Here is a 23,337-nt window from a genome sequence, read left to right as displayed (position 1 = left end):
GATACCGACCTTACCCACCCATTGTTCCATTTTTGCTCTTTCTCACTCTTTTGGGGTGTACCCTCATTTAAAATTTTTGAAAAGAAGCAGTGTTGGCTACCTCGTCCTCCTCCTCAGGGCCAGATTAATGTAGGGGCTATTGGAGCTGCAGCTCCAGGCCCCTACCTTTTATATAGGCCCCGGGTTGGCCATATTCACTGTTACCGCTCTTCTGTCACTTGTAAACACAGAAGTCTGGCTTCTATGCTCGCTTCCCCAGGCAGCACCCTCAGAACCTCCCCACACAGCGTGAAGGCCGGACAAGGAGGGACAGTTGGCGATGCATGGATGTGTTTATGGGCTTCAGAGACAGCATCCCATGTTGAATTAGGCATGCATGGCTGCACCCTTCCTCCTCTGGGTGCATGGCAAGGCACGGCCCTTAAGGCCCTTCAAAATCCTCAGCACCAAGCCCATGATGCTGTTAATCCGGCCCTGGTCCTCCTCCACCGCCGCTTCCACCTACACCGCCCATAGGTGTGCGCAGCCTATTGCATTAAGGTGTGCACCCCAAAGTTGAAATACACATGCATGTGTTTGCCAGCAGGGAGAGTAATGTATCGGGGCCATGTACCTGTAGGCAAGGAGAAATAGAGCAGAGCAGGTCCCAGGGAGATCTTTCCCATCTCCTCACTGGCAATGCTATGTGCCCTAGGTGATTAGGGTGTGCCCAGGCACACCCAGCACACCCTGTGCGCACGCCTATGTCACCGCCACATCCACCACCACCTCAACCTCCCTCCTACTCCATATGGGCCTCGTCCTTCAGAGATGAAGAAGAACATTGTTTTATTTTTCTGTTTTTTTTTTGTTGTTTTAAGTTATTTCCCTATCCACATTTGTTTGCAGAGCACTTGCCATGCTCTTAATTACGTTTTGCTGCCATTTGCAGCACTCTAGCCCTTTCCTTTGGTGTTTTAGAGCCATTTTAGTGCCTTAAAGTTCGGGTCCCCATTGACTTCAATGGGGTTCGGTGTCCGGGAAAAGTTCGGTAAAAGTCCGGGACACGGACCCGGACTTTTTTTTAAAGTTCGGCCGAACCCGTCGAACACGGACATCTAGGTGTTCGCTCAACCCTACTCCCAGGCTATATTAGGGATACTTCATTGTCCTATCACATACTAAGGACATTCATTGGGAAAAGACCTATATGTGGGTTACTATGGATGTCAAGTCACTTTATTCATAGCCAAATTTTCGCTGTCTTTAGCCAACTTGTACAATGATTGTTGGAAGGAACTATTTTTGTTCTCCCATTTTAACCCATGTGCAAAAGCCATAAAGTGGTATGACAGATTTATTGATGATCTCATATTGGTCTGGGACAATGAATTGGTGAATTTGCCAGATCTATTAGTGTATGCCAATGACAATCATTTACATTTGGAATTTAGCCAACAGAGTCATGCTAACACCATTAACTATCTTGACATCAGTCCTTTGGGCGATTGTACCATGGGTAATGTACAAACTTAAACCCTTCATAAAGAGTGTGCTGGTACATCTCTCCTGTTGGCTATAAGCTGTCACCCCACACACACAATTCCATCAATTCCGGTTGGGGAGTTTATCGGAGCACAGCATAACTGCTCCAGTGCAGACAGCTTTAAAAAGAAATGTGATAATATTACTTCCAGGCTTAAGATGAGAAGATACCAGGACTGGCACATCAATTGAGGTATAACTATAGCTTCCAGAAGGAATAGACACACACTCCTTAATAAACCACTGCTACTAAACAAAAGCATAGGACTCACAATAATTATCCGGTTACCTTTGTGACTTTTTTTCACATGAATTGAATCAGATAAAAGGAATTATATCTAAATATTTACCTGTCTTTACTGCTGACAATATTATTATTAATATTATTATTCCTGTGCTCTCTAATGGGTGCAGGTACTCTAGCAGATGTAGTGGGCACTGGGAACTTTTCTATCCCCTAGCCTTTTTCAGTCATTATGTCCAAAGCATACCTCGTTAAAAACTATTGGCTCTTGTCGCTGCGGTTTAAAGATGTGTCGCTATTGTGATAAAAATGATGGCAGCACTAAAGCTGTTGTATCTTGTTCCACAGGTAGAGAGTTTAACATTTGTGGTTTTGTTAACTGCCGTACCAGATAGGTAGTGTACGTAGTTGAATGCACCATATGTGCCCTACAGTATGTGGGCTGCACATCCAGAGCCCTTCGGGTTAGGAGTGAACATTACAATGGTGCTTCCTACTCTTAACGATAATAATCTCTCAAATGTGTATAAACATTCCAAACATGTACATGCAGGCAATATGGACTCTTTTGTTTTTAAAGGTCTTGAAATAATGAACCACTTGCCAACCGGTTACGTTGACCGCACTGCGGCAAAGTGGTTCGTTATCGTCCAGCGACGTAGTACTACGTCGCTGGACTCCTCTTCCTGTAGGCGGCGCGCTTCCGCTGTTTTCAGTCACAGCGGGAGTCGGGCCAGGGGAGGAGCGGCGGTGATCGCTGCTGCCCTTCACCGATCGTCGGGGAATCTAGTTTGGAGATCCACCAGCCTGTGTAAATCTCTTAAGTGACAAGGAGTGACAGATTGCAGTGTTCAGCATAGCTGAACATGCGATCTGTCCCTGACTCACTCAGTCACCCCCCCCCCCACATGTTAGTAAGCACCAGGCATACAAAATATGCTTATTGTGATTTTTTTTACCAAACATAGGTAGCAGAAAACAAATTGGCCAAAAAATTTGATTTTTACATTTTTTTGGGGGGGAATTTCATATAAAAAAATGTTAAAAATATTGTTATTTTTTCAAAATAAACGCTATTTCTTTGTTTATAGCGCAAAAAGTAAAAATCGCACAGGTGATCAAATACCACCAAAAGAAAGCTCTGTTTGTGGGAAAAAAAGGACGTAAATTTCGTTTGGGTACGGCGTCGCACGACCGAACAATTGTCAGTTAAAGTCGCACAGCGCCGAATCGCAAAAAGTGGCCTGGACGTAAGACAGCAAAATCCTCCGGTGGTAAAGTGGTTAATAAACTTCCTCGGAGAGGGGATCAACACCATAGGCTTCTTGAGAGAGAAGTCCGGTGGATTTTCTCTTTGAATATCAGAATATCTGCTGGCATGAACTCCAAATAGTATCTGGATTTATTTTTGAAATAATACATTGATATGATCGAATACTGCCCGTCCTGTTATTTTGTGGGGTATATGTGTAAATATAGGATTTGCTTTTGTTGCAGGTAACAACGTATCATAAATTCTGATATTCATTATCCTTTGGAATGTGTCACTTTTTTCTGTCAGAAAATACAATTCAGTGATGCTTTTTTCTCTCTGTCCTTTGTTGAGAGTTTTTTTTTTATTTAGTTGATTATTTAGTTGATTAATTGTTTTATTGATGTATCCACCCTCACATGAGGTGTGTAGTGTCTTCATATAGGTTTTATCTTTTACTTGTACAATATGCTGTGACCAAGGCTTTTGTGCCGAAACGCGTACGCTATTTTAACCATACCAGTATGTCGCAATAAGGACTTTATACTTGGATTTTTGCAGTTGCTGGCTACACTTCTTTTGCAACGAAGGTGCCACATTACAAGACAAATTCCATGATGTGATGCCATTGGGCAGCGTAAATGTTTCTTCTTCATCCCTTTAGGCTGTTCCTTCAAAGATTTTCAAATGTTGGAAACTATAGTACAGAAGATGAAAATGTTCAAACAAAAATTCTTACCTGGAGCCTCAAAAAAACTTCACTTTTGTCCTAGTTTTTTTTTTTCTGCAGCTTTTCTACATCAGCCCTGATTTTAATTATAATTTTTAAACATTCTGAGAGTGTTACAAAAAAAAAAAAAAATCATATACGTTCAAGTTGATTGTTCCTTTCATTATTTAGATAGTAATTGACATACAAATTATCCAAGCATCAAAGTCTAAATAACTTTTATTTGCTGTACAGAAAAAAATATGCATATTCAAACCGGCATGTCTGAACAACTGCAGCCACCTCTGCAAATTCAGCTTGGTTATTGTGTGCTCTCAGTTAAATCATATTTAATTGCCAGAGCTCCAATTACAGCATTTAATCTACTCAGAATTGCGTATTAGTGGCTACAAAGAAACAAAATGCCACCTGGAGTGTCTTTTTCTAACATATGCCAGTCAGCCTGTCAGCTCAGCAATGCTGCTCATATCTACCTCACACAGAAAGCTTTTATTTCCTGAATAGCTTACGTCTCCCTGATGATAAAACTCACAGACTTTGCAGCAATGTTTCTAATCTTGGCTAAGGCTTCCAGAACACTACAAAATGGATGTGAAGTGAAAGAAATAGCCATTACCTATAGCAGCCATTCTCATGCAAGGTTCTTTGGACCCAAGGGTTCCTTCAGAGGTTGCTATGGGTTCCTTGAGTTGAGACTATGTGCCATCCTTCGCTGTAAGGGGGTATTCTTCCCACAGGCCACCAATGCAAAGGGCATTTTCCCAATTAAATTAAATGAATTCATTTTAGCAGAGGTTTCCTAAGACCTGCAAATAATTTCAAGGATTCCTTCCTTAAGGGTAAAAAAGTGAAGAGAAGCTTGTTGACTTATAGCACTGGAGCAAATTGTATGCAGTGAACAGAGGGAAGGGTGGAGACTGGTCGTGCTTTCTGGATTATAAAGGTTTTAAGTCAGCTCAGCAGGGACCAGGATAATTGTGACCCATGTATGGCTTTTTCCATGACTAATGTGAAAATGTGATCCAAGAAGATATGAGACAAGACTCAATTATTTGTGGCTCCACATCCCCATGTAGACTAGGTAAAATGAAGGGTAAAGGAAAAAATTGGGACTTTAAGGTAGCCACTCATAACCCTTGGGAGAAATAGACTCAAGTGTTTGTATAAAAAATAGACATTATTAAAAAATGTATATAAAATCAATACAAAAGGCAGATACAATGTCTCCTCATAGTATATAATACAACAGTCTCTCTCCTACACCACAAGGGAGAGGCCTATGAGAATACCCGTAGTGTATATAAATATGGTATGATAGGAGATGAAGTTCTCTGGGTTCCACGGATATCTCCAGAAATTGCAGGATTGCTACGCGTTTCGCTTTTAGCTTCTTCAGGGGGTCCTGACAATACTGGGAGATGTAATTAAACAATACATTAATCTTCATAAATCTTATTACATCACATTTACAAAATTATTTCAAAACACTTGAATTGCAATACAATAATACATCAAAACAAAAAACAGCAAAGAAAAAAAAGAATATATATATATATATACATACTTATAAAAGTGACTTAAAATGTTTTCCACAAAGTATAAAAGCTTAAATAGTGCAATATATCTTAAATACTTAATAAAAGTGCAAGTGCTATCAAACTTCCGTGCAAAACAATATAAAATACTTTTTTTGAACCAGTGCTTAATTGTGCATCCACAAAAGGATCAATAATATCACAAAACTGGTGCATATATTGGGTCAATAACTATTGTGCTCACAAATTTAAAGTGTTAAAGTGATATATGTGCAATATAAATTAAATTTTAGTCCAAGTCAATTCATGCAAAAGGATTATCAATTCAATCGCTTGGATCTTTGGTGCTTCAGGTGCAGGGGGGTGTCACTCATTGCCTCTTACCAGATAAGGGCAGGTCGCAAGGAGAAAGGAGCTGATTAAAGGTTTGATCCACCTAAATAAAGGGATCACAGGCGTTGGGGGTCCTTGCGACCTGCCCTTATCTGGTAAGAGGCAACGAGTAACACTCCCCTGCACCTGAAGCACCAAAGATCCAAGCGATTAAATTGATAATCCTTTTGCATGAATTGACTTGGACTAAAATTTAATTTATATTGCACATATATCACTTTAACACTTTAAATTTGTGAGCAAAATAGTTATTGACCCAATATATGCACCAGTTTTGTGATATTATTGATCCTTTTGTGGATGCACAATTAAGCACTGGTTCAAAAAAAGTCTTTTATATTGTTTTGCACGGAAGTTTGATAGCACTTGCACTTTTATTAAGTATTTAAGATATATTGCACTATTTAAGCTTTTATACTTTGTGGAAAACATTTTAAGTCACTTTTATAAGTATTTATACACAGCACTTTAAAGATTACCAGCGCCTTTTTATCATATACCCATTACCTATTTATTGTTAAGTTAACAATTAAAAGGGCAGCAAGTTTTTAACATCTTTTAATTAGGGCTGGGCGCCTTCACAACCGTTTCAATCAATATATATATATATACATACTAACGGTGTACCTACCCAACTTCAAAAAGGAAGGAGATAGAAATGGAGAATCTGGAGCTGTAGGATGGAATAAATATAAATGGGGGACCTAGATACACATGCCCCAGCAAAAGGGAGGGCAAAGAGCCCACACACCACGGATATCACTCTGGAATTCCAAATTCAGGGGTGTCAGTTGGGAGCCAATAACACCTATCACATACGGTAAGATAATCAGTATATGAAACATCTAGTTGGGAAGATGTAATGTATCATTAAGTCCATATCTATTCCCATAGGTGTATGTATATCCATGCGTACAAATCAAGCATGCACACGTTCATATATACTAAGAACGAGAGGGGCAGATTCAAAACAATATAAGGGGTTTCTCCGGAACTTCATTATAAAAAAATATATGAATAAGTAAATATAGTGTGCTCAGGGTACATTGAGTCAATATGTGTCTAAAGAGATAAACAGGAAGCTTTTACAAACATTATATAAAAAATATATAGATGTGACTGTAAAACACAAATGGACTTATGGATGGAGAATATCACATAGGAGTTAATAAACCAGATTCTCCTATATGTAGAAGATAGTCCGTCTGGTTAATTCTTGCTAGACAGACAATATATGAAACAATGCTATGGGTTAGAGCCAGTAGAACAAGTTGGTGTTCTAATGTCCCACAATCTCTTAATATTAGGTACTAACCTGTTGGAAAAAAGCTGGTCCCTGGTATGTCACCCTCTCTATCTTTAAGAAATCCCAATGGCATCTGACATAAGGCCCCATCCTGATCTCCTATTTATTCAGGAGAAGAAGATGGCCCCCAATTGACAAATCCCGCCCCCACACCCGCCGCACTGACTGTCTAGCGGCGGGTACGTGGGTGGATAAGCTTCCGTCCATGCACACCCGATGATCGGGCGCACATAACCGGAAATGGTGGGGCGAGAGGGCAGCAGCTCCGATGTTTCTTTTCCATCAGGACCTGCTAAGGCCGGAAGTGACATGCCTAAAGTCAAGTCAGGCATCTCCTCAGTGAAGACGCCAAAATCGGAGAAGAACTCTCCCACCCCACCAAGGAACACATAGCGTCCCCACACCAGCGCAAAACAAACAACCAAAAATGAAGAGAAAATAGGAAAAAAGAAAGAAACGAAAACATAAGAGGAAGGGAGAAAAATAATAATAAAGATGAAAAAGAAAAAAAAAAAAAGGGGAGAAAACCAGACACAAAAAAGCATAATAGCAAGGAAACCAAAGCAACTAGTCCCTGAAGAGAGAAAGTGGGGCTACCATATATTCCTCATACCCTATATAGAAATACCAAGAGAAAATAAATAAATAAATGGTTGTATCCATAATGTGTGTGATTTCCACCCACCCATGTCAGCAGGCCAGTGCCCTACTGGTCTCCCGTAGACTCCAGGTAGGTCCACATCCACCACCAGAGGGTGGCAACCCTTCTACACAAATCATAAGTAATCATCAGAAAATCATCATCATCAGAAATACACCATGATCTTACATCAATAGATATATTTATCCTTAAAAAAAGGAAGAGCATATAATATAACATAAATCATCATAGAAAAGGTTTGTAGCTAATGAATTCATTTAACTCCGCGGATTTGGTTGCCTGCAGGGTTACTATCCATTTTGTCTCTAGTCTCAGCAGTTGGGGATCAATGTCACCTCCTCTTTCCGAGGTCGGGACATGTTTGAGACTATAAAATTTGATTACTGACAGATCAAAATTGTGGCAAAGCCCTACTTATGGCTTATTCTATCTTGCCATTCTTTATCAAATAGACATTGTCTCGAATGCGTTTCCAGAAAGGTCTTTCAGTTTTCCCAATATAGAAGGCCTTACACCTACAGGTCATAATGTACACCACACCTATAGTTTGACAATCTATGGTGTACAAAGGGGTCCAAGGGCTTCCATTTGGTAAAATAATCTTTCTATTAGGTTTGATCCATTCGCAGAACTCACACTTCCCACATGGGAAAGCCCCTCTCCCTTTTTTTATAATGCTTGATGATACCTGACTTTTTGAAAAGTGACTTTTCGTTAAACGGTCTTTTAAAAACTTGGCTTTTCTGTATGTAACCGAGGGCTTAAAACTGATACATCTACCAATAATCGCATTTTCAGTCAGCAGATGTCAATGTTGTGCCTGAATGGAATGTATTTGTGAATGCTGTCTGGAGAATTTTATAATCAATCTTGTGGGTTGAACAGAGCTATCAAGTCTCTAGAGTGTAATAGGGACTGTATATCTTTTTGCCTTGGTCTTTTAAAATGTTTCTTCAAACAGGTCTTGGAATAACCTCGTTTGAGGAGTCATGTTTATAATTCCTTGGCCCTTCTCAGAAAGTCCTCCTCCCTGGTGCAGTTCCTCTTTAGACAAAGGCACTGTCCATATGGGATACTGTGTACTAAAGACCTTGGATGGGCGCTTGTGGCGTGTAGGATTGTGTTGGCAGATGATGTTTTTTTGTACAGGTCAGAAAAGAGAGTGCCATCTCTTTCCACCCCTTTCTGAACATCCAGGAATGTAACCTTTTTTTACGGCTACATTCCATGGTAAATTTCAAATTGAAATTGTTACAACCCAGACAAACCATAAAGGCATCTAGTTCAGATTTCGTTCCATCCCAAATCATGAAGATGTCATTGATGTACCTGTGCTACGATATAACGTGGCACAGGCCCATTGAGGGGTCTTCATTGTAGAATAGTTTGTGTTTCCATCCCCCCAGTTACAGGTTGGCAAATGATGGGGCACAACATGTCCCCTTTGCTACCCCCTGCACCTGGAGGAAATGGGAGCCCCTAAACACAAAGACATTACAAAATGAATTCCAGCAGTCGAAGAACAAATGCATTATAGGGCCACAGAGATCTTTGCTTCTCTTTGAGGAAGTCACCAATGACAGAGAGGGGGGGGGCATGGAGCTGTAGAGAGCCTCTATGTCAATGGTGACCAACCACACATCCTGGGGGACAATGAGGATCCAGGTTGCACAGTAGATCTCTGGTGTCCTGTATGTAGGATGGAAGCAACATAAATGGGGTGCAGCGCCAAAACAAGTGACGGTCAGTCAATTGTCCAATAATCACAAGACAGATGGTAATGATCCCATTCAGCACATTCCAAAAGGAGAAAGGGAAAATCCCAAGCCCAAGAAAGGGTGATGATTATAGCAGACACTCCACCATTGTGCTCTAGAGCAATGAGCCGCTTACCGAAAATATTTGACCCTCAAATGATAGAGTGGTCAAATAAGGCATATGCAAACAAAAAACCTCCTTATATCGGCAGCGGTGGACAGTAGTAAGCCAGGTTCTCCCTTTCTCCTAGTACAGGAGCGATCATGGGCCTCAAATGAATGTGCAAGCCTTTTTACTTGCTTACATTTCAACCTAGCCTTCCACTTCTGACTAGATTTTTTTTCTTGTTGTGGCCATTTTCTGGGGCCTCCTCTTGGACATTTTTCACCACTACCCTCTTTTTTATTTCGTGCAGATTTTGAAGGACCTTTGTTGTTGCTCCCCTTAGGTCTTCCTCTGGGTCTTTTAGGAGAAGGCTCTCCAGTTACTGGCTCTTTTTGTGGTTTCCGGGGTCTCCCTCGATGCAGCCTGCATCCCCCTCAGAGTCACCGAAGAGGGCACGAGGGAGACCTAAAAAAAAATGCAAAAAGAGCCAGCAACTGGAAAGCCTTCTCCTAAAAGACCCAGAGGAAGACCTAAGGGGAGCAAAAACAAAGGTCCTTCAAAATCTGCACAAAAGAAAGAAGAGGGTAGTGGCGAAAAAAGTCCAAGAGGACGCCCCAGAAAATGGCCACAACAAGAGAAAACATCTAGTCAGAAGTGGAAGGCTAGGTAGAAATGTAAGCAAGTAAAGAGGCTTGCACATTCATTTGAGGCCCATGATCGCTCCTGTACTAGGAGAAAGGGAGAACCTGGCTTACTTCTATCCACCACTGCCGATATAGAGAGGTTTCTGTCTGCATATGACTTATTTGACCACTCTATCATTTGAGGGTCAAATATTTCTGGTAAGTGGCTCATTCTTCCAGAGGCCCATGAGGCCCATAGATTTGGCCTCGCCGATAAGGGCCCTGTACTTTTCGTAATATCTGGGGAGAATGATTTCAGAAATCAGTTTGTACCATTCTTGATTGGCCAGAATTTTTTGGCACATAGCAATATATTGCTCCCTATTAATGAGAACCACATTTCCCCCTTTATCCAAAGGCTTTATAATTGTTTCAGAATTATTTTCCAGTTTTTTAAGGGCTATTTGTAGCCATGGTTGTAAGTCACACGTGCTAATTTGGGGGGAAGTGATGTGGTTAATGTCGTGACTGACTTTAGAGACGAATGCCCAGATATTTACATTGTTTTGCAGTGAAGAAAAAAATTGTGATTTGTTATTATATGTGGGAGGAATGACTTCCCCATCCGAGGGTATCTGATTCGTCATCCACCTGTCCCTCCTCAAGTTTCTCAAGACGCGATAGTCCTTAATAGTGATACCTTTCCAAGGTTCCCTGTCCACCTTTGAGGCTGAAGGTGCTCCATAGTCCTTATCGTGCATAACTTGTAAAAGCAATTTTCTTGCAAAAGATTCACATCCTTAATGAGTTTGAACTTATTAACATCCTGATCTGGACAAAAACTTAATCTTAATTGTAGCACCTTAGTTTCTTCGGAAGACAGTGAATATGAGGACAGATTGATAATCTACTTTTCTCCTGTGTATAATTGAGTTTGGTCATATATGCCTCCAGGTTGCCCTGTTTTTTGCTTTCCCTCAAAGGGTAAACCCCCTGACCCTTTGGGGTTGTGTTTTGATTGAATCAATTTTTTCACTTACATTGCTTCCTCTGTGGTTATTCGTGCTCTGTCCTTCTGAGGCTGAAAAAAGAGAAATAGAAGAAAGAGATCCACCACCAAATAGAGAGTCACCGCCACCTGTTATATTTTTGAAAGAAAAAGAGTTAAGTTGCGTACCATGTGTCTCAGGTGAGTGTCTTTCAGTATATTGTGTTTTTTAGGTTTAGTGTTGCGTGAATTCGCACTACCCCTCTCGTGTTTACCCCATCCAGAGTGTGCAGGCATGCGTGTCAAAGAAGACTCACTCTGAGGTAGTGGGGTAATCAGAGTGGAAAAATCTGTGCTATGCTGTGATAATTCAGAAGTGCTTTTTTGTGGGCGTTTAAAGGGGGTGCGGTTTCTCCCATTATTTCTATTTGTATGTGTCCATTTATATGCCTGACCAGTACTATAGGCCAAGAGATCGCTAGACATTTTTTTATTTTTGTTTACAATTATTTTCTTATTATGATTTTTTAAAAATTCCTGAAGGGCTTTTAGTTGGATCTCGCAGTTAGATTTGTCATTCCCTTGATTTTGTACTAGTAACATATGAATCTGTTCCTCTATTGATGTTAGTTCTGTTTGATAATGTTCCTTCAAAAACGGTATCATTTTAAATGAGCAAGCCTGAAGATTCTGTTCCCATGCTTCTTTAAAGTCTTTATTGACCTGTGGTATGGTTAGGAAAATCTGGATGTGTAGTCCTCCTAACGAGACACATTGCTGCTCTAAGTATTTCTCAAAAAATCTATTATGCCAGGATAGATTTGACTTCCTAGTTAATAGTTGTTTCAATCTAAGAAAATACTGTAGGTATCCTGGTCAGTCTGTGAATTTCCTGGACCTGAAATCTCCAGCATTAATTTGTCCATAATTCCCTCCCATGATTTCCCACAATAATTTGCCATTACAAATGAAGAAGGGTTAATGAAAAGTCTATTAAGGTAATTTGTCTATTTAGAGGAGAAAAAAAAGGAAGAAGTTATCCATATAGTGTTAACATTCAATTCACAAACCACTTCTAAGAGCAGTTGTGTATTTCATCCAGTGGGGTTATGTTGAGTCCTAATGTCTCAGGAAAGATAGAGTGTTTGCCACCCAAAGTATTATATGTGATCCAAGAAGATATGATACAAGACTCAATTATTTGTGGCTCCACATCCCCATGTAGACATATAGGAGAATCTGGTTTACGAACTCTTATGTGATATTCTCCATCCATAAGTGAGTGTCCATTTGTGTTTTACATTTACATCTATATATTTTTTATATAATGTTTGTAACAGCTTCCCGTTAATCTCTTTAGACACATATATTGACTCAGTGTACCCTGAGCACACTATATTTACTTATTTATTTATTTATAATGAAGTATCAGAGAAACCCCTTATATTGTTTTGAATCTGCCCCTCTCGTTCCCAGTATATATGTACGCGTGCGTGCTTGATTTGTACGCATGGATATACATAAACCTATGGGAATAGATATGAACTTAATGATACATTACATCTTCCCAAATAGATGTTTCATATACTGATTATCTTACCGTATGTGATAGGTGTTATTGGCTCCCAACTGACACCCATGATTTTGGAATTCCAGAGTAAGATCCGGGGTGTGTGAGCTCTTTTCCCTCCTTTTTGCTGGGGCAGGTGTATCTAGGTCCCCCTATTTGTATTTATTCCATCCTATGGCTCCAGATGCTCCATTTCTATCTCCTTTCTTTTTGAAGTTGGGTAGGTACACCATTAGTATCTATATATTTTAACTTTTTTTTTTTTTTTTTGCTGTTTTTTGTTTTGATGTATTATTGTATTACAACTCAAGTGTTTTGAAATAATTTTGTAAATGGGATGCAATAAGATTTATAAAGATTAATGTATTGTTTAATTACATCTCCCAGTATTGACAGGATCCCCTGAAGAAGCTAAAAGCGAAACGCGTAGCGATCCTGCAATTTTTGGAGATACCCGTGGAACCCAGAGAACTTCATCTCCTATCATACAATATTTATATACACTATAGGTATTTTCATAGGCCTCTTCCTTGTGGTGTAGTAGAGAGCCTGTTGTATTATATACTACGAGGAGACGTATCTGTCTTTTGTATTGATTTTATATACATTTTTTGATGATGTCTAAATAAAACCTATATTTTTTATAGAAACACTTGAGTCTATTTCTCCCAGGGGTTATGAGTGGCTAGTTTGACTAATAGAAATTTTTTCTAGATTAGCCTGCTAGATTAATAAATTGTAAGCGAAGAGGAGTCCCCACTGTCAGAATATGATGGCATAGTGGGGAGAATTCCTCCATCCACCTCGCTTGTGTGTATGAGAGGATCAGCTCGCTAGCTGATCAAGAAAAAAATAAAGATCTATCTATGGCCAGCCTTGATGTTTCTGGAAAAGTTATAATATTCCCCAACTTTTTCTACTCAAGCCATTTCTTGTGATCAAAATTAGCCCTACTGCTGCTATCCTTAAATCCTAACTGTGGTCAGTTTCAAAATTAAAAAAGGATCTAGTGCTCATTTTATGTAAGTGATGAGCTTTGGTGATGATTGGTTTTGTCCTTTCCTACTTATAGTTGGAGTATGGGCAGGCACTTCTACCAGTGGCCACATCCCATCCTGATGACATGGCCACTGATTCTGCACTATATATTGTAATGTCAGCAAGAAGGGCAGTGATCAGAAGAGTGGCTTCAGAGGACCAGTCATCAAAACCGGACCGTGGATTAAAGTATTTTTATACATCATATCATGTAGAAAAATACAAGCACTTGATCATTTATCAGCTGAGGGACACTTTCAAACATTTTGTAGCTGCATGGATTGAGTTTTAAACCCTGGCCTTTGTGTACATATCAGGCTAGATAATCTAGGTGCCCACAGTTGGGTCACCCAGGACAATGAACCTCTAACAAGATCACAGACAAAATCATATTTTTAGTGTGGAAGTGATAGAACATCTGACAGTAATCTGATGCAGTGGGGAGGTGGTTCACTGTCTAGCTCACATCAACTAGTAGCAGAGAATGAAGCACTGTAATTCCTAGTATTTCAACAAACAGCACCTATGACTATAATCTCCAGTGCATGCTACAGATAGAAACAAGCAGATCAGAGATTATTCACCTACAAGCAGGCTACCCACACCCCTTAGCCTCCTCAGACAGAGTCCAATCACAGAGCAGATTTCTCACATGGATATAGATGCAGTTGGGCACATAGAGAGGGATGGGATGGAGTAGGACAGAAATCTTTCATTTGGGTGCTCAAAATATCTTCCAGCCCTCCCATAGAAATTTGAAAGGACTGTAGGCAGGTGCAGTCTATTTCTCCAATGTAGGTGGCACACAACCTCAGCAGAATTGCAATTGAAAGGGAAGGTAAGAGGAATATGGTTTTTCTATGGTTTCCTGGGTCACTGGGAATCTATCCAATTGGCAGTCATTTTGGGTCAGACAAAGCCTATTTAGCCTTCCTGGCAGGCTTTTTGTGAATTATTGAATTCTGACATTAATACAAATTCTTTTCTCGGCAACTGGACTGTTTGCAATTGCTGCACCTCCCCACAAGCCAACAGAAGGCCTTGCAGTGAATAAAATTAAGGCATGTTCAACTTATTTTCAGTGCACATCAGCACAATGCACTGCTCCTCCTTTTAAAATACATTATTATTTCAATAAATTCGTACAAAAATCCTGGCGCTGTGGTGCAGGTGACCAGAGTTCAAAGATGGGATGGTAGGGACAAATGATGCCCAAAGAAATCCACCATCAGCTGAAAGTTCATGTCCGGGCTGCAGCCTACCCAAACCCAGATCCTGACTGAGAAAGTGCAACAAACATTGGGTATAATGGCGCTCCCAGACACAATAACAAAATCAATGTATGCTGCTCAAGATCTTGAAGTAATAAAACACATTTATTAAAATGGGTTAAAAGGTGCTACTAAACAAACAAATGCCAGCAGATTTCCCATGGTGCAACAGTCAAGAGATACCTCAAATCGGGAGGACAGAATGTGTTTTATTACTTCAAGATCTTGAGCAGCATACATTGATTTTGTTATTGTGTCTGGGAGCGCCATTATACCCAATTTTTGTTGCATTATTATTTCAATGTATATATGCTTGTATGCATTGATCAATGCATGCCAGTGCATCTGGTGTGTGGACCCTACAGGGAATTCTGTTCTGTTGGAATTCAGTAAAGGACAACCATTGTGTAGCACTGCAAAGCAGAAAGCAGCGACTGCATATGTAACGGACAAATTTGGCTGCCCCCTGTAGATATTTACTTCCAAATTATATGCAGAAATATGGTTCTTAAAATATTAATAAATACTGATAATGGTATTTACATTAAGCAGATATATTTGTATACAGTAGGTATCTAAAAAATAACGAAAATTCTATATACTTCGTGAAGTAAATTAGAAGTCTCCTTGCTTGTCAAGTGAAATTTTACAACATCTTGAAGTTCCATCAACCGTCTCCCACGACAGGCATATAATTGTTCCTCTGGTATTAGAGTGTAATTTTCAGATAAAGAGGCCTCTCTCGGAATACTTCACTGGCAGCCATTGATTGATTCTGGATTATGCAACATCTCGGCCAATCGATCCATGTTTTGTGTAATCTTGGAATACAGAAAACAGAAGCAGAAAAAGAACTCCAACGTACATACTTAAGCTTATCTTTTAATAAAAAAACAGAAGAAGCTATTTAATCTTACAATTAATTCTAAAGGTCAGAACCCACAATTCTGATTATCCAAGAGGAGAGACATTAAACATCGTTTATAACAATTTTCAGGACCTGTGTGGAATGAATGCAGTGTAATAAATACTGGCAAACACCAAGCTGTAGGTAAGATGAAAACATGGCATTAAACAGAAATTACAAATACCAGGTCCACACTGAAATAGATTAAAGAAAAAGAAACATAAATTGCCTCTTTGTAAAGTAGTAGTAAGATCTTATTTTGACCGTGCCATTCCCCTTAGGGCAGCAATTGAAATTACAGACAACATTAAACTGGAAAGATTAAAGGGAAGGAAAGCTAATTAATAAAATAGCAAATGTGGATGTTAGCTATGAATGGAGGTGAATCTCAGCAAATCCATTTCTACCAAATTGCCAAAACTTGCATTATCAGTTATAAATCAGATACTCTCTATTCACCTTGGATGTAGTAAACTATTGCAGGGGTCCATTAGAACATGGCTGTGCATTGATGTAGCATACCCTGACCATAACCCCCAGACCTTCCATAAGTGAGTGTGTTAAATACATGTTTAAAGGCAATTGATTGTAGGACCAGATTTCTCACTTCATGTCATGTAATATGTCTAATAAGTACTATACTGTACATTTATATTATTTCCATAATAAAGAAGTATGGTACTTCCCTACTACCCTCCCCAACAATCTCACCCAGCAATCAATCCCAACAAACCATTGCATCACTGCAACTCAGTAAAAGCAGACTACTCATTGGATCCTTTACACTCATTAAACAGAAATGTGTGGCTTTGTTGGAATTAGCACATGTTCTAGAAAACTTTGAACAATGCAGGGAAGGTACATTTGAATTTTCAAGTGGACATTATATTATTTTGAGTTAATATTCCATATATTTAGGAAATGTAGAGATTTATATATATAATATATATATTATTATTATATTATGTATAGTATAATAAAGTGTACGCCTGGGCAAAATTAAATATGCTTATAAATGTAGCAGCAGGTAAATGTTGTTTTTGGTAGCACTGTAGAGTGAAGTGGTTGTTGATTGGTTGGGTCTGATAAGGATTCTTGAGCTGAGAGTTTGATTTCTTCCCCCTGCCTCTAGAAAAAGTTTCCTGAGCAGATGTTCTTTCCTCATCAGGGAGGGTTCTAGTCTCCTGAGGTCCACTTGGCTAAGTCACGGGTGTCTTACACGGGTGCCCACACCCCTTGCCTATATAAGGACCGTCAAAGCGCAGAGCGAGCAGATGGCGGGACACCAATTTTGTTTATTTTTTGGGTTTGATGGGCATCGTGATTGACAATGGATTTAAATCGAGGGACACTATTTTTCTATTTTTTAATAAAGGACTTGTCAAAAACTGTTTCTTGTGGTTATTACTTTTTGACACTTTTTGGGTGAATGGGTAGGGGTACAATATACCCGATACCTATTCACAGAGGGGGAGGCAGGATCTGGGGGCCCCCTTGTTATAGGGGACTTACAGATTCTGATAAGCCCCCCGCCTGCAGATCCTGAAAGCCACAGCCCAGGGTTGTCGGGAAGAGGCCCTTGTCTGACCTGCCGAGCTGCATGCTTGGATAAGGATCTGGTATGAATTTTGGAGGGACCCCACACCTTTTTTTCTTTTGTTTTGTTTTTTTTTTTCAATTTTGGCATGGCCGTTATTTTCTTTTTTTATCAATAGCCGGGTGCTGGCAATTGTAACTGCAAGTAATTTTAAATGGGATTTGACTTGTTTTTTTTCTTTACTACAGCTAAAAATGCGCCACTTTACAGGCACATTGGGGGGGACCACCCCCCCTCCCCGCAGACACTATATTTAAAGGAACTTTCCATTTTTATTGTTGCACTTTAAGCATAATTAAAATCACGGCTCCTGAAAAAACTTTTTTTTTTTATTAATACATGTCCCCCAGGGCAGTACCCATACCCCCATACCCCTTTTATGGCCAGTAACTTGCATATAAGCCTTCAAAATGGGGACTTTTTATTTTTCTTGTTTGGCTCCTATAGACTTCAATGGGGTTCACCATTCAGGTTAGAACATTTACCCTGTTCAGGAGTTCTGCTTTGAACCAAACAGGAGGGTGTTCGGCCCATCCATATCAATCAAGATGGCAGAAAACCAGCATTCTGAAGAAGCTGGGCAGTAGATCCTGGCACCTGCGAGGGACCTCAAGGGTATTGTATCATAGGTGAGTATTCCTGCCTTTATATCTGATTAAAATTTCAGAAGTCAAGTGCTATTTTTTAACACTGTACTGCGACAGGTTGGCTCTATTGCACCAAACTATGTACCTGTACGTCATTTCGTGAAATAGGCACTGGGGGCAGTCGTGTGCTGATTGGACACAGGGGATGCCAATCTGCGGGTCCGGGGGACACGATGTCCGCCGGCCACCTGCGATCTTTCGTGGGAGAGGCAGAATGGGGATCTGCCTATGTAAACAAGGCAGTTGATCGCAGATCGCCGTTCTGACAGGGGAGAAGATAGAGATCTTGTGTCTTCACCCGGTCAGAGAAGCCCCACCAAGCACAAGCTAGGAACACAGTCACCCTTTGATCTCCCCTGATGATAACCACTTCCCTGCCAGTGTCATCAGTACACTAACAGTGCATATTTTTAGCACTGATCACTGTAATAATGTCACTAGTTCCCAAATAAGTGTTAGTTAGGCGTCTGATTTGCTCGCTGCAATGTCGCAGTGCCGCTAAAAATCGCTGATCACGGCCATTACTAAAAAAAATAAAAATGCCATAAAAATATCCCATAGTTTGTAGACAAGAGAACTTTTGCGCAAACAAATCAATATAAGCTTGTTGGGATTTTTTTTTACCAATGGTATTTGTATACAATTTTAAAATGAATTTAAATTAAAATATTGGAATTTTATTTGAAATGTGTTAAGCGTAATATTGGCACCTTAAAAATCCTAGCTCCTATGGGAGCAATCCATCTTGTTTATATTAGGGATGTGGTGCCGGTGAACTACGCCTCTGGATAAACTTGCTTCTTGTGTATGTGGCAGAATACATATTGGCCTAAATTGATGAAGAAATTAGATTTGTTAAATTTTTTTATTGAATTTGTTTTTTATCAAAAAGTAAAAAATACTGTTTTGTTTTAGTTTTTTTCAAAATTGGTGCAGAGGTGATCAAATACCACTAAAAGAAAGCCCTATTTGTGGGAAAAAAAGGACATAAATTTTATTTGGGTACAGAGTCGCACGACAGCACATTTGTCAGTTCAAAGTAACGCAGTGCCATATCGCAAAAAATGGCCTGGTCATAAGGCCTCATTCACACCTGAGTGTTTTGTAGCTTGAAGCTCGAAGCTACAAAATGCTGGAGGAGAAAAAAAATCAATGCTTCTCTATGGAGATGGTTCACATCTCCACTCCAAGTTGCCTGAAGCCAAACACCTGAAGCTCAAAAAAATTCTGGGGCTTTTTTTGTAGCTAGAATCGAGCAGATTTGGGCATTTTTGGTGTGTTTTTATTCCCATAGAAGTACATAGAAACGCGTGATTCGCTTGTTTTTATGTGTTTTTGCACATTTTGTCATGCGGCTTGGCACATTTTTCTGGCCCAGGAAGTGGATGAACAACATAGCAACAAATGATGGAATAGATGATCTTTTATCTATTTGCTAATATAAAAAAAAAAAACGCCCAAGGACAAAAACGCTGCATAAAACACACATAAACGCGCATGAAAACGTGCCAAAGTCGATCATAAAAACACACCAAAATAACTCAGGTGTGAATGCAGCCATAAGGGGGTAAAACCTTCCAGGTGGAAGTGGTTAAACAACTTACATAAGCAAATAGATAATAATGCAACTATGCTTCTTTTCAGATTTAATGAAGACTTGGGTTTTGCTATTGCAGGGCAAAGCAAAAAGTTCATGTTATAGTGCATCTATAGCCATACTTTATTTTTAGTTAGAGAATGTGTCAGGAATCAGTAGCAGAGATGGCCAGATCCATGTGGCTACACTGAGGAAAATGGGACCAGACTGTGTGTGCTTTCGATGAGATTGATTTACAGTGAAACAAAATCCTTCCAAGCACCAGGAAACATGAAAATATAAGTGAATCAAAAGCCCAGTGACAGAATACCTAACTAAAAACTAACAAGCAGAAGCCTAACTAACAACTAACTATATAAAACATATAAAGAAGTTGGAAACACCAAAAAGGAGGGGAAAACCCGGAGATGCAGGGAGCAGATGAGAAGGGGGAAACAAAACTGGGATCAAGAACAAGTGGTATCAGGAACAGAATAATAGCAGTATCAGGTAGAACACTGGAGCAACAGGCACTTAGTAGGGGAGGACCTAAATACCCTCCCAGTAGCCAACATCAGGTGGAGACTGATTACTAAGGTCTGCTGGCTGCTGGGAGACACCCGCTGGTAAACAGTGGAATCCTCTACCCAGGGAACCACAGTGCCGCCAGCAGGGGATCCAGGTCCTGATGGGACGTGAGTTCTTTGGCATATTTAGGGTAGTATACTTTTATTATTTATTGTGTGTTCATTAGTGTTCTTTGCATTTGTATTTTTCCTGTTTTTTTGTATTGAAATTTGTGAAATATTGAGGCCAACGAGGGGCTAAGGTTCAGGATAACTGAAAAGAGCTTCTGTAAGCCTCAGAAACCTTTTAAAACCCACCACACCCTCAAAAGCTACAAAAAACCACCTTAAGTTCACTTTCCCCTTTCACTGCAAAACATTAAAAAAATTACAAAATGTGTCTGAAATCCCCTGATTTTTGCATAAATGTTGTGGAAATTAAAATGTTCAACTTGACCTATAATGGTCAAGTTGAACATAGTGGTTTTGCCTGATCACTGCTATCTTACTGAAAGTTTTCAAATAGCTCAGACCACAGAGATCCTCATAGAATCTTGCCAGCATGCTATAGTGGTGAACATGCAACACACTCTATTCCAGTCATTCTCAAACAGGGTTCAGTGAAATCATAGAGATACACCAGAGGTGTATAGCTTTAATACCGCTTCCTGCCCAGGGTAATTTACAATTGTGCGGTCATACAACACTATCCAAATTAATTTTTTATTATTTTTTTTTCACGCAAATAGAGCTTTCTTTTTGTGGTATTTAATTGCCACTGGATTTTGACAATTTCGGGAAAAAAAAACGTGTTTTTTTTTGTTTCTGTTATAAATTCTGCAAATAAATAATCTTTCTTCATAAGTTTAGGTCAAAATGTATACTGCTTCATTTGTTTTGATGAAAACAACCAGTGTATAATATTTGACATGTAGGAAAGTTATCAAGTCCACAAACTACAGTACATATATGAAAATCTATCAATGCTGATGTACTGACTGCCTATCTCATTTCTTGAGGCCTGAAAATGACAGGACAGTACAAACACCCCCAAATTACCCCTTTCTGGAAAGTAGATAGTCCAAGGTATTTAGAAGTAGTATTGAATTTGTCATTTTTTGTCACAATGTTTGGGAAAATAACAAAATTTTAAATGTTTTTTTCACAATTTTGTTTTCTTTACATACGGTCACCAGTGCAGTACAGTACAGCATCATCACATATCACACATCACATGTCATGGTGATCAGGGACGCTGACTGTTGACAGTATATAAAAAAATAAAAAAAAAAATTTAAAATATTTTTTTCTAGTACATTTTTTCCTTTATATATGACTTTTTTGTTTACATACTGTGACCAGAGCAATAGTGTGGTCATAGTAACAATGTACTACTCTGGGGAGATGATCAGGATTTTTTTTTTCCTTACACTCTATGATTGCTTATACCAGTGAATATCAGTGTCATAAACTACCTTTTTTTCTGAACAAAATCCATTAAATCTGTGTGTACTATTGATTGGCTGTGGCCACCGGTAATCACATGGTACAGATGAGCTGTGATTGGCCCTGTCTGTACCGTGTGATCACTCTGACCAATCACAGAGATCATTACAATAGGACACAGTGAATGGAAGCCATCCATTATGTACAATTGTCATGTGATCTGTTGCGATTGGTCACAGCGATCACCTGGTACCGACAGCTTGGTACACTGATTTATCATCCACGACAAAATGCACCGCAGTGCCGCCCTTGAAGCTTGCGCGGGGTGTGAGCCAGGGAAGACATCATATGATGTCCACCTAGAATGGCAAAGCCTATAATAACAGCTGGGTGGGAAACAGTTAAGCTGTGGCTGATTGAGCTCTCATCTAATGGTGCCTGTATAACTCTAGGGCTAACTCTACCTGGCAAAACTAGCAGCATGACACAAAGAAATGGTTTTAGTAAGGGTTATCCAAGACCTATACATTATAGGGTTCTTTCAAAGTAGGATGGTTGGAGAAGGCAGCTCTATTCCATGAACAGGCCAGGGGTTTTCTCTGCTTGGCCACATTTCTGTAGTGTTTACTTATCACTGATTCAAACTGTGTCAGTCAAATTTTAAAGTCTATTAAAGTAGTTGTAAACCCCATTCATGAAAGTTGAACTAAGCACACATTTCTGTAATGTTTACTTATCTCTCTGGTGCTTCGTTTCTCTCTGGTGCTTCCTTCCTCTGTTATCAGCATGAGTCATTTCTGACAAGTTCTCCGGCACATGAGATAACAGCAGCTGTGTCGTGGAGGGAGCTTAGAGGGAGATTAGCAGGGAGCTTGTCTATTCAGACTACAGCTCTGCATTTCCCTTTATTCCTCTGCCAATATTGAGGGGGGTGTGTCCCTTTCATCCAATCAGCTCAGTGTAAGCCCATTTTTACCACCCACCTCTATGTGCTGCTAAAAGAGGAAGAAAGATTTTTAACACAATCTGCACTTTCCAAAGTTGTAGAGAGCTAAAGACAGCAGATATACTGTACAAGTAAAACGTATGTAGGAGGATTTGTTTAATCTCTGAGTATCATCTGAGACTATTCACTTCATTGGGTATATGTGAGGATTTACAACCACTTTAATAAGTTCATATTGCAAATTATACATACAAAAAGTTAGATATTATTTTTGTGTACTATTACACTAACAGTTTAAAAACCTTAGAATTTTTTAGTAGACTTCTCCATGAATAAGAGTCTGTCTGATCTGAAATAAGGAATTCATCAATAGTTCCGGACTGCCCACCATACATTTACTGCGGCAGGGCAGCCTGGGTGCATGAAACAACGTACCTGTACAAAAAAATTCAAAATTCATATGTGCAAAAATAAATAGATATAAACCGCATAAAAAAAAAAAAATTATTAAATCATCAAGTGCAATTGTGCTGTGCTAAAAGTGTGTGCTTAAGTGTGCAAAACGACCTGTTAGATATCACCATAAAACAAGTGCAACAATAATTGCTCATAAACAGTCCATTATAAAAGTCCTTTTTCAAATTATAAAGTGCT

This window comes from Pelophylax lessonae (assembly GCF_965119305.1).
Source record: "Pelophylax lessonae genome assembly, chromosome: 1".
NCBI classification, from domain to species: Eukaryota; Metazoa; Chordata; class Amphibia; order Anura; family Ranidae; genus Pelophylax; species Pelophylax lessonae.
This window is presented reverse-complemented; position numbering follows the sequence as displayed.